Below are 12,342 nucleotides of genomic sequence, written 5' to 3' on the forward strand. Positions count from 1 at the left end.
TGCACAAGGTTCTCCATTTCCCCTTATTCTGGGGCAGGATGTTGTCCACGGAAGATCATCATTCTCTTAGAAGAATTGATCATCCTATGTACCAACTCACTACAGATTAGCGCTATGTGTAAAATCCCCACTTGCCATTACAGTCCCTCATTGGAATGCTCTTCACTGGATCCCCTCCATCTACTGGTTTTAGATCTTTGTCTTTCCATTCTATTTCAAGGACTTCCTTTGTCATTGCTCTGATTCTCCTATAGTCTCTCTTTTTTTCCTGAGATGTTACAGGAGTTAACTTCCCTTCATTGTTCATCCATGGGATTGCTTAGGGTATGTCACACTGATGTGCCTTCCCATTTGGTAATTAAATCACACAAAATATTTATTTACCTTGGGGGAAAGACTCTTGTGAGGTTTATTATTACATGCTATTTTAGGCCTCTTTGTGATTTCTGTTTTTTTATAAAAATAAGAAATTGTTATTAATAAGATTTTCTCTCATTTTTCTTTTAGTGTCCTACTCAGAGGGGGGCAGAATAACTTCCTCGCTTTTAGACAGATTAGATCTATCCTCTGTCTTTTTATCTTTCTCTCATATTCTTTTAGCTACTTCCATTCTTCTCTCTACCTCCACCTTCACAAATAGTGAATCAAACAACTTGGAAGAGTTAGGAGCACATGGAGAATTGGTACTATTTGAAACAAAGTATACCATAATTCTAAAGGAAAGAACAATTTTGGAAGAGAAACTTGCTTTCCTTGGAGGTAGGGAGGATAAGAGAAACGACAGTTAAGTGGAAGGGGAGAAGGAAAAGCATCACCATTGTTAATCTCAGAAAAAAAAAAAGCAGTCATATCTCCTCTTAAACCCAGGCATACCTGAAACTTAACCCACTGTTGTGATTGTAATATCAGGGGTGAGCCTGGTAACTACCAGAGATCCCTCTAGCTCCTCACCAATCTTTAAGAGGTAGCACACATGAACTGCTGTACTGATTCACCTCTTCAATTAAAAAAAAATATTGACCTCTAAGTCTCCATTGTCACACCTTTCCACTAGGTTTACCCTTCAGCTCCAGGAGGGAAAATCATCATTGTAGCTTTAGAACTCACTGTTGCACTTCATCTTTGGTCATGCCAAACCTGAGAATTCTATTTCTGACAGCAGGACTTCATTCCCCAGTGTGCATTTCTCTTTGGCAAAGAGAGATAGCAAGGGTTACACACACACACACACACACACACACACACACACATACACACACATCCCTTGTCCTGCCAAATAAAACCACTAAATCTTATGATCTAAAACTACGGTTAATCACAATAACACTGGAAAATCTGACACAATTAACTATTTTTGTTCAGGACATACCTTTTGTTGAAATAACAGGTTTGTGCTATAACATTGTTGGATATGGGAATAGAAGCTTTAACAACACCTGCTGTTGTTGTGAACAAAGCACTATTGCATTTATATAGCAGTTTTCATCACAGGATATTGGTCAGGTTCAAAGGGGAACTCAGAGCTCCTATTCACAACCTGTGAGAATGCTTCTTTTCAAAGCTCAGCATGCAACTCACCTACACTCAATGTCACATGGACCACCTTCCATTTTCAATTTCAGAAGGGCCATAAAAGGCAAATTTCTATGTTACATCTCAAAAACCTCTTTGCCCACAGCAAATGGGATAGCTAGTTTGAGATAATCACATCTGGAAAGGATATAGCATGAGATTTGTAGGATGTGGGGGTATGCTGAACACACACACAAAAAGACTTTCATTTCTAAAGATTTTTGATAGCTTTTATTCAGTTAATATAAGAACAAATAGACATGCAAACAGAACAGAGCATTTAAAAGGAACTTATAAATACTGCTATCGATATGCTGTGTATTTTTTAATATGACAATCACCAGAAAACAAAATTATTTTCTTCGCTTAATCCTCTGATCTTCTTTATAAAGATCTCCATGGAAGACTGAAGGAGTTATTAATGGTTTCTTTATATTCCTGGCCTTCCTAAGGGTGCCTCTATGTGGCAAATGTTCCTGTTTCTAATTATCAATCATCACCTCCATTAGACTCATCTCAGAAGTATCTCAATATATTCCATGTATTATGATGATGTTGTATAAAATGCAACCAGAATATTTGAAATTGATTAAAGCTGCACTGTAGGAACCAGTGTTATTTGTGCTAGCTATCTCCAGTAGGATTTTCATATTTTGACTTTCATGTCAGCACTGGGAAATGAAGTTGAGAGTTTAGAGCAGGGGTGGGGAAACTGTGGACTGGAGGCCACATGCGGCCCAGGAGGCCACAAGATCCCCACCTGTCGTTTAGACATTGTAGGTGAGCTAATACTATATTACTTGTGGCTATTTCAAATTAAGCAAACAATCAAATATTAACCTGTACAATGAATCTGAGAATAATAGAACAAAATGTCATTGGCTGAGCATGGGTCACAGCTGCCTACTCTTTGTTATACAGCACAGAGTAAAGCTGTGGTAATGTTCTCAGGATAGAGACAAAGAACTAAATCAATAGAGTCTTAAGTAAGAGGAATAGACTCTGAAGGTTGTACACGTAATTTTTTTTTAAGGAGAATAAAATTATACTCACTTAAAAAAATCTGAATTATATCTTGTTTTCTTGCTGAAAATAAAGAATGATTCAAATAAACAAGGCATTTTAGTAAAGTATAGATAAAGGTGAAATACAATAGTGCTTGAAGAGTGAAGGGGGAGATGGTGGTGGGAATAGTTATCAAAATGAGTTCATTTATAAAAGATGATCAATTAGTCAATCAATCCTGTATAGTGGAAGAATCTGTCCTAAGTTTCCATAGATTTGCATTCTTGATCCGAATCTCCAATGACTAGTTGTGTGACAGTGGGAATGTCACTATCTCTCTCTGGAGCTTATTTACCTTATCTATAAAATAAGGGGATTGGACTAGATGACTTCAAAGAACTTTTCTATTCTAAAATTCTATGATTAGAGTCATCCCATTGACTATAGCACGCCAGGCCCTTCTATCCTCCACTATCCCTAAAGGCTGTCCAAGTTCATGTTCATTGCTTCCATGACACCATCTATTCATCTCATTCTCTGCTATCACCTCCTTTTGTCTTCAATCTTTTCCAACATTAGGGTCTTTTCCAGTGAGTCCTGTCTTCTCAGTATGTGGCCACTGTTTTTAAGCTTCAGTATTTGAACTTCCAAAGAGTAATGTGAATGAATCTCTTTAAGTATTGACTAATTTGATTTCCTTGCTGTTCAAGGGAATCTTAAAAGTCTTCTTCAGCACCACAATTCTAAAGGATTAATTCTGCAGCACTCAACTTTCCTTATAATCTAGCTCTCACTGCCATATATTGTTAATGGAAAAACCATAACTATGCAGACCTTTGTCATCAAGGTGATATATCTGCTTTTTAGTATGCTGTCTAGATTTGCCACAGCTTTCCTTCCAAGGAACAAGCATCATTTAGTTTCATGGCTGTAGCTGCATCTGCAATGATCTTTGAGCCCAAGGGTATAAAATCTGACACTGCTTTCATTTCTTCTCCCTCTATTTGCCAGGAAATGATGGGACCAGTTGCCATGATTTTAGGGTTGGTTTTTTTTTTTCATGTTAAGCTTCAAGTCAACTGTACACTTTCCTCTTTTACTGTCATCAAAAGGCCTCTTAATTCTTCTTCACTTTCTGCCAACAGAATCTTACCATCTGCATATCTGAGGTTGTTGATATTTCTCTCAGCAACCTTAAGGCATTTTGCATGATGTATTCTGCATATAAGTTAAACAAACAAGGTGACAATGTACAGTCTTGTCATACTTCTTTTCCAATCTTAAGCCAATCAGTTGCATCATGTTCAGTTCTAATTGATGCTTCTTGGCCCACATCCATGTTCCTCAGGAGAAAAAATAAGATGATAGAGTACTCCCATCTCTTTGAGGACTTGCCACATTTTGTTGTGGTCCATACAAAGGCTTAGTGTAGTCAATGAAGCAGAAATAGATGTTTTTCTCCATCTTCTTTGCTTTCTCCATAATCCAATGAATGCTGACAATTTGATTGCCACTCCTGAAAAGAATATTTCTCTCTTTAGTGATCAGCACAGGATACACATAGGTCAGACATGACACACAGTCCCTTTAAACTCCATATGATGACTTTCACATCAATAACTTTCTTGCCCAGCCCTTCATTTTTTCCAATAATATTTTTCTTCTTGTTAAATATTTGTTTCATATGACACATTATCTGTGTACATCTATATTTGGCTAATATGCCAGCAATTTGGCAAACATATATTTGTTAAGAGTGTGGAAGGACCAGTACAAGTCTATTCCCAACCATAGAAAAATAATTCAAAGCAGATATGCTATTACTAACGGCAGTTAGGTTTAATAATAACAATAATGATGGTAGCAATAGCCTATGGAATTTCATAATTTACAATATGGTTTTCCTTGTAGCTGTCATGTGAGATAGTGCATGTATCAATATACTCATTTTACAAAGGGGAGAACTGTTAAATAACATCTTAAAATCCCATCTTCTATGAGAAGTCTTTCCTGATTCCTCTTAATGGTATTCCCCTTTCCCTGTAGATTACCTGCTCTATGTGTGTATTTGTATATTGTTTTACATCGCTATTTTCATGTGTCTCCTCCCTTTACATTGTGAGCTCCTTGAGGGCAGAGATTATCTTTTGCATTTCTTTGTTTCCCCACTACTTAGCCTAGTGTTTGGCACACAAAAAACACTTAATAAACATTTATTGACTGACTGGTATCTTTGTTTCCATTCGCAAATAAATATGAATGGTAGACAAGAAAGATACAAATGATCATAACATGAATAGGTGTTTTTCTCTCATTTATATTTCTCTATATACCCTTACATTTTTCCTATGAAATTCCTTTAAAAACTAGCCTCCAGGTGAACAAGTAAAAACTACCAGAGACCAGATAGAAGCTTAAATAATTCTGAGATGTGGCATCAATAATGGGAAAAGTGAATTAACAAAAAGAAAAGGGAGTCAAACTTAGCTAGAGAAAATAATGAAACTATGCTGACTGGATCTACTACAAATATGTTATATAATTTTCACCTAGTGAGAATTGCAGCAAGGCAATCTTTTTATATCTCTACTTGATTCACCATGTACTTCACCAAAGTGGCTTTTCCATAACTTTTCATCCCTCCTCAAGCCTCCTATAGCTCCCCTTCTCACTTCTCGGCTGAAAACCTTGCCTCATATTTCACTGATAAAATTGAGGCAATTTGCTAAAAACTTCATTTCCTCTTGTCCTCCTCAACCCTACATTTCCCAGATGACTTTGGTTATTATATCTGCTTTCACCTCTGTATCACATAAAGACATGGACCTTCTCCTTTGCCAAAGCAAGCTTCCTACATGCACAACTGATCCCATACTATCATATCTTCTCTAGCAGATTGCCCACTCTATCATCCACACCTTCTCATTTATTATTAATGTCTTTTTTCTCTACTGGCTGCTTCCTTGCATTCCCATTTCTTCTTCATCCTTAAAGAACCCTCACTTGATCTATCTATCCCCTCCCCCCCATAGTCTATTTTTCTTTTCTTTCTTTTTGTGGCTTAACTCCTTGAAAAGGCTCTGTAATAGGTCCCGCTACTTCTCTTCTTCTCACGTTTTTCTTAAATCTTTATAATATACATCATTTGCTCTCTCCAAAGTTAATGAAGTTCTCTTAATTGGAAAATATAAGAACCTTTTCTCACTCTATCCTTTTCCATGTCTCTGTAGTCTCTGACACTGTTGACATTTTGACATTCTCCTTGTTACTCTCTTTTCTCTAGGTTTTTGTGACACTACTCTCTCCTGTTCAACTACTACTTGATTATTCCTCTTCAGTGTCCTTTGCTAGGTCATCATCCAGGTCATGCCTACTAACTGTGGGTGTCCCACAGAACTCCATCTTGTGCCTTCTTCTCTTTTGTTTTGATGCTATTTTATATGGAGATCTTAGCTCCTATGGATTTAAATACCATCTCGGCACTAATGAATCTCACATCTACTTATCCAGCCCCAACTTCTCTGCTGACCTCCAGTCTCACAACTCCAACTGCTTATAAGACATCTTGAATTATATGTCTCATAGATATCTCAAACTCATCATTCCAAAAATTGAACTTATGCTTCCCTTAAAACACTCTCTTCTCTCTAACTTCCTTATTATTATTATTAAGGCTCCTCTTTGACTTACAATCTAGGTGACATCTCTTACTCCTCATTTTCTTTCGCCCTCCCCATGCTCCATATCCAATCTATATCAATTTTACTTTCTTAATATCTCTTTAATATAACTCCTTCTCTAGAGACTAGTAAAAGATATAAAGAAAAGACATTTATTGGGTTAAATAAACAACAACAACAAAAAGCTACATCATTCCTCTACTGGCTGAACTTCTCTCTCTGAACTTTCTATACCATTCCATAGAAATTCACCTTGGAAGTTCATTCCAACCCTGGACTTCACAAATATGAAGTATTCTCTACCTCTGTGGCCCATTCTCTATAATTGGCAAGTTTCTCTAAGAATTCCCATTTAAAGATAATACCCAGAACAGTCATGTTGTCATTCCTCTCCAGGCTGCACTCCTGACTCTTCAGACTTTCTCTATAATGCCTCACTATGGCACATTCATCTTTGCAGGGAAGCAGCCAGTAGAGAAAAAAAAAAACATTAATAATAAATGAGAAAGTGTGAATGATAGAGTGGGCAATCTGCTAGAGATGATATGATAGTATGGGATCAGTTGTGCATGTAGGAAGCTTGCTTTGGCAAAGGAGAAGGTCCATGTCTTTATGTGATACAGAGGTGAAAGCAGATATAATAACCAAAGTCATCTGGGAAATGTAGGGTTGAGGAGGACAAGAGGAAATGAAGTTTTTAGCAAATTGCCTCAATTTTATCAGTGAAATATGAGGCAAGGTTTTCAGCCGAGAAGTGAGAAGGGGAGCTATAGGAGGCTTGAGGAGGGATGAAAAGTTATGGAAAAGCCACTTTGGTGAAGTACATGGTGAATCAAGTAGAGATATAAAAAGATTGCCTTGCTGCAATTCTCACTAGGTGAAAATTATATAACATATTTGTAGTAGATCCAGTCAGCATAGTTTCATTATTTTCTCTAGCTAAGTTTGACTCCCTTTTCTTTTTGTTAATTCACTTTTCCCATTATTGATGCCACATCTCAGAATTATTTAAGCTTCTATCTGGTCTCTGGTAGTTTTTACTTGTTCACCTGGAGGCTAGTTTTTAAAGGAATTTCATAGGAAAAATGTAAGGGTATATAGAGAAATATAAATGAGAGAAAAACACCTATTCATATTATGATCAGTTGTATCTTTCTTGTCTACCATTCATATTTATTTGCGAATGGAAACAATCAATTTCCTTACTAACTTACATTCAATTGTGGGATGCTGGGGGTCAAGGGAATGGAGATAAGTCAAAAAAAAAACCACAACAACCAAGACTACTGTGGTTGAAGTAAAGTAAGACTATAAGATAGGAACAGGCATAGGAGTCATCTGGACCCATAGAGTTTCCTTTGAGCCAGTAATAGTAAAAATAGAGTCAGAGAGGCAGTCCAGAGGAAGGAGAAAAAGAGATATGAGAGGTGGGATCAAAGCAGTAATGTGAAAATTAGCATGATATTGTGAGGAATTGCAAGGCAAAGTTACATAGCAAGTCAAACCAGGCAGAACAGCAAGAACTAGTAGGCCATCAATATGGAAAACAAAGCAAGACAATGGACCAACATCTAGAGAGGTGATCAGAAATAAAATAAGCCATAAGAAACAAAAGGCTTTGAGGGCAGTACTCAGGAAGACAGGATTCAAGAACTCAAACCAGTAGTATGGCAACAGTTATAAGCACTTAGTCTTATAGTTTGGCAATAGATTCAAGTTACTGTTAGTAAGGAGTTAGTAAGGAGAACTTCATACTAAGATTGAGTTAAGTCTTAGAATGATATTTATAAGTTCCCTACTGGGCCAGAAATCATGTTGTGGGCATTACAAATCCTTTCGGTTACAGTGGGTAGAGATGACTGAGGTTGATTAGAAGAAAGAAGAGAAAAAAAAAGGAAAATGAATAGATTTTGATGATATCCATGACCACGATTTCCATCATGGCCATTTTGACATCTCCTGGTACTAGGGGTAAGCAAAAGTCTTGAGGTAGCTATCAGAATGAATTGGTATGAGAATGGGCATTTAGGCTATGGGTTATTTGGTCTAGTCTCAAGGGACAAGGCATTCTAAGACTCTGGGTTTTCTTCAAATACTAGGTACAGTACTTCTGTTCTTCAGCAATCTCTGGCTCCACACTCATGTTTCTAAAAATGTAGCTCTGTTCTTTCTCCTCTCATTAAGACATTTATGATGCTTAATGCAATAATGTATACCATAACAATAGGTAAAAATAAATGCACTTGTTCTCCCTAAAAATATGCTCATCACATTACTTTAATGAAAAAGTAAAAAGAAAAAAGAAAAAAGAGATGGGGGAGTGAGTTATTTTGGATATTTTGAAATAACATTTTAAATTAGCATAAAACCAAAAAAGTCTCTCAAATATATAATTTGTAATTCATAATCAGTTAAGAGTCAGCATTGGATGGATAGAGTATTGGACTTTTAGTCAGGAAGACACCAAATTCAAATCCTTCCTCTGATTCTCACTAGTTAGGTGACTGTGAGTAAAGATTTAACTTCTGTGAGCCTCAGGCAACTCTTTAAGATAGTTTTCAGGAGAAACGTAAGCTATCTGCAGTGATGTAAAAAAATTCACCAAATCACTAATAATTAGAAAAATGCTAATGAAAGCAATTCCATGGTTCCACCTTAAAGCCATCAAATTGACAAAGATGATGAATAAAGAAAAGAACAAATGTGGTCTGAGTTATATGTGATGTGATGTCACATATAATTGTTGGAAAGACTGTGGGAAAATGGACATATTATTGCACTACTGGTGGGACTGTGAATAGGTTTAGCCAGTAGGGAAAGCAATTAGGAATTAAAAGCAGCATGTATACCACTGCAAGACCTATACCCAAAAGAGATCAAAGAAAGAAGAAAAGGTCCTATCTGTATAATTGTATTTATAGCAACTCTTTTGTTTTGTTGTGACACAAAAAAAATCCCCCAACTCTAGAAACTAAGGAAATGCCCATTAATTGGAAAATGCTCAAGAAATTATGTAACATGAATGTGATATGATGTGATTTCAAAGAGACATGGAAAGACTTGTATGAACTAAAACAGAGGAGGTAAATAGAACCAAAACAATTTATCCTAGAACATCAATATTATAAAGATCAACTTTGAAGACTTTTATAAACTAATGAAAAAGATGAGCAAGAACTAGAACAATATATACTATAATAACAATACTATTAAGACACAACAACTTTGAAAGCTTGTAGCAATTCTGATGACATTCCATGATTCCAGAGGACCTGTCCTATCTACCTCCTGACAAAGATGGGATGGATTTAGTAGGCAGAATGAGAAATATTTCTGGACACATCCAAAGAGGGGTTTGTTTTGAATATACATATATACATATGTGTATATGTATATATTATATATATATTCTTACAAGGAATTTGTATTTCTTTTTTATTCATTTTTTTAAAAAATATTTTATTTAATTTATTTTTAATTTATGGAATAAAACAAGTATTTCCATAACACAGCACAACAAAAAAAAGATGATTGCACATGAAACTGCAAATCTACTATGCACAACTTGCTATTCCTTTTAAATATACAACAAAATTATCACATAAATTTCTTATTTTTCTTCCCTACCCCCTCACTCTAGAAATGACTACCATTAGAATACAAATAGGTATACATACACACACATATATACATACATGGATACATATATATTATTTTTCTATACATACTTCTATTTATCAATTATTTCTCTGGGTGCTTATAATGTCTTTCTTCAAATGTCTGTTATAGTTAATTTGGTTATTTCTAATAGTCAAAATGACTTATTAACTCAAAATGTTTCTCAAAACAGTATTGTTGTTACTGTATACAATGTTCTCTTGGTTCTGCTCATTTTTCTTTTTACTATTTTGCGCAAGTCTTTTTGGGTTTTTCCAAGATAATTGAGCTCATCATTTCTTACAGCACATTTATATTCCATCACAATCATAATACCACAACTTGTTCAGTCATTCCCCGATTGATGGGCATCCTTGCAATTTACAATTCTTTGCCACCACAAACAGAGCTACTATAAATGTTTTAGGATATATGGGTTCCTTTCCTTTCTCCTTGTTCATTTTTGGAAATAGACCTACTAGTGTTATTGCTGGATCAAAGGGCATAGGAAGTTTTATGACTCTCTAGGCAGAATTCCAGATTGTTCTTCAAAATGGTTGGATGAGTTCACAATTCCACCAACAAAGAATTAGTGCCCCAAATTTTTCACATCTCCTCCAACATTTGTCACTTTCCCCTTCAATCATTTTAGCCAATCTGGTGGTTTTAAAATGGTATCTCAAAGTTGTTTTAATGTGCATTTCTCCAATCAATAATGATTTAGAGCATTTTAAAAGTATATTTCTCTTTTTTTAATGGAGTAAAGGGTGCAGTTGACAGAAAATAGATTCCTGTTAATTAATAAAAAACTTGAACTTAAAAAATTTATTTACTCAGTTATAGATGGGTTGAGATCTCTATAGGAGGGGAGAGTTTACCTCACTGAGATTGTAAGGTATAAAAAATGAAACTGTATCAAACTTTAAGCATATAATTGACAATGTATTATCATATCTTTGAACTCAAATTGTCTAGAAATTATTATTATGAATCCACATTTCTATACTTTATTTTACATTTTTAAAATCTAAAAATATTTCACAATTACATCCTTAAAGGTAGTATTTCATGCTGTGTTACCTCGTGAAAAATATATACATCTGTTCTGTGGCTGAGAATTGTGCTTTCACAACTTTCCCATGCTATTACCTGATATGGTGTCATATATAAATCACACCAACAACATTGAGATGTGAACATTTATAGTTAAAGCCACCTGTCACATCGCAATGTCCCTGTGTCAGACAAGTAACTTGCTAATAGTGTCATTTGTCAGCCCTCAGAAATTCCTCAGAAAGATATGGTTGTTTAATAAATCATTTAGTAGCATCATAGTACATTTTCATAACAAAATTAGAAAAAAGTGCAATTTCATTAGTATGAGTAAGCACGGAATTTAATTTGTTGGGGTTTGATTTTTAAAACAATGCAGAGTTGATTACTTAAGTGATTCCTTCTTCTGATTTGCTGGTAGGATGCTCCAAAACTAGAAGAAAACACTCATAAAAAAAATCAGAAGATTAGTAGGTCACCATAACTTGATAGATATTTTGGAGAACTAGTCCAGCTTAGTAGTGAAATGTCTTTAGTTACCTAGCATGAATATAAAAGACATGACATATAGATAAGATTTTAAAGCAGTATCCCTAAATATGCATGAACAACAACTATTATAAAGAAATAGAAAATACATAGTTTAAAATAAAAAGAAGGCTTTTAAAAAATATGAGTGAGACAGTAGACTCAACAACCTATGGGAGATCCTGCTGCATATTAATAGTAAAAAACTGCATTTCTTTAGAACTTATAAAAATATACATAGTATTTTACTTACAACAACCCTGTGATATATGCAGTGCAAATATTAGCCCCATTTTACAAGTGAGGCAAATGAGATTTTGTGGTATAAGTGGTGGAACAAGAATTCAAATGGAGGCCCCATAATAACCAGTTTGATATTTCAAACTGTATTTTGTATTGTACTGAGTATTCAAACTGTGCTTTTTCTAATGTGATCTGAAAATAAGTGTAGTTCTCCCCCTCCTTCACTATGCTACATCGCTTCTAAAAGAAAGAAAGAAATAAAGAAGGAAATTAGGGACAATATTTGGTAAAATTAGGTACAATATTAGGACAAAAATTTACTTTTTAAACTATTGAATGAATGGCTGTTGTGAAAAACAGATGAGAGAATGTCCAAATTCCTAGTGCTGATGCAAAACAGTTCAACATTTGACTGCTCTGCTTCTGTTACTCACTTAAAACATAGTAAATGATCAACAAGATCTCAAAGACAAGATCAAAAAATCAACAAGATTTGCCCCAAGTCTCTTCAAGAAACATAAAGAGGAAAGAAAAGAAGAGAAAGGAAAATAAAAGAGAAAAAGAAAGGAAGGGAAAGGAGAGTGGAAAGCAAGAGTAAGAGGAA

This window comes from Vombatus ursinus, unplaced genomic scaffold (genome assembly GCF_900497805.2).
Source record: "Vombatus ursinus unplaced genomic scaffold, bare-nosed wombat genome assembly UNPS02014805.1, whole genome shotgun sequence".
NCBI classification, from domain to species: Eukaryota; Metazoa; Chordata; class Mammalia; order Diprotodontia; family Vombatidae; genus Vombatus; species Vombatus ursinus.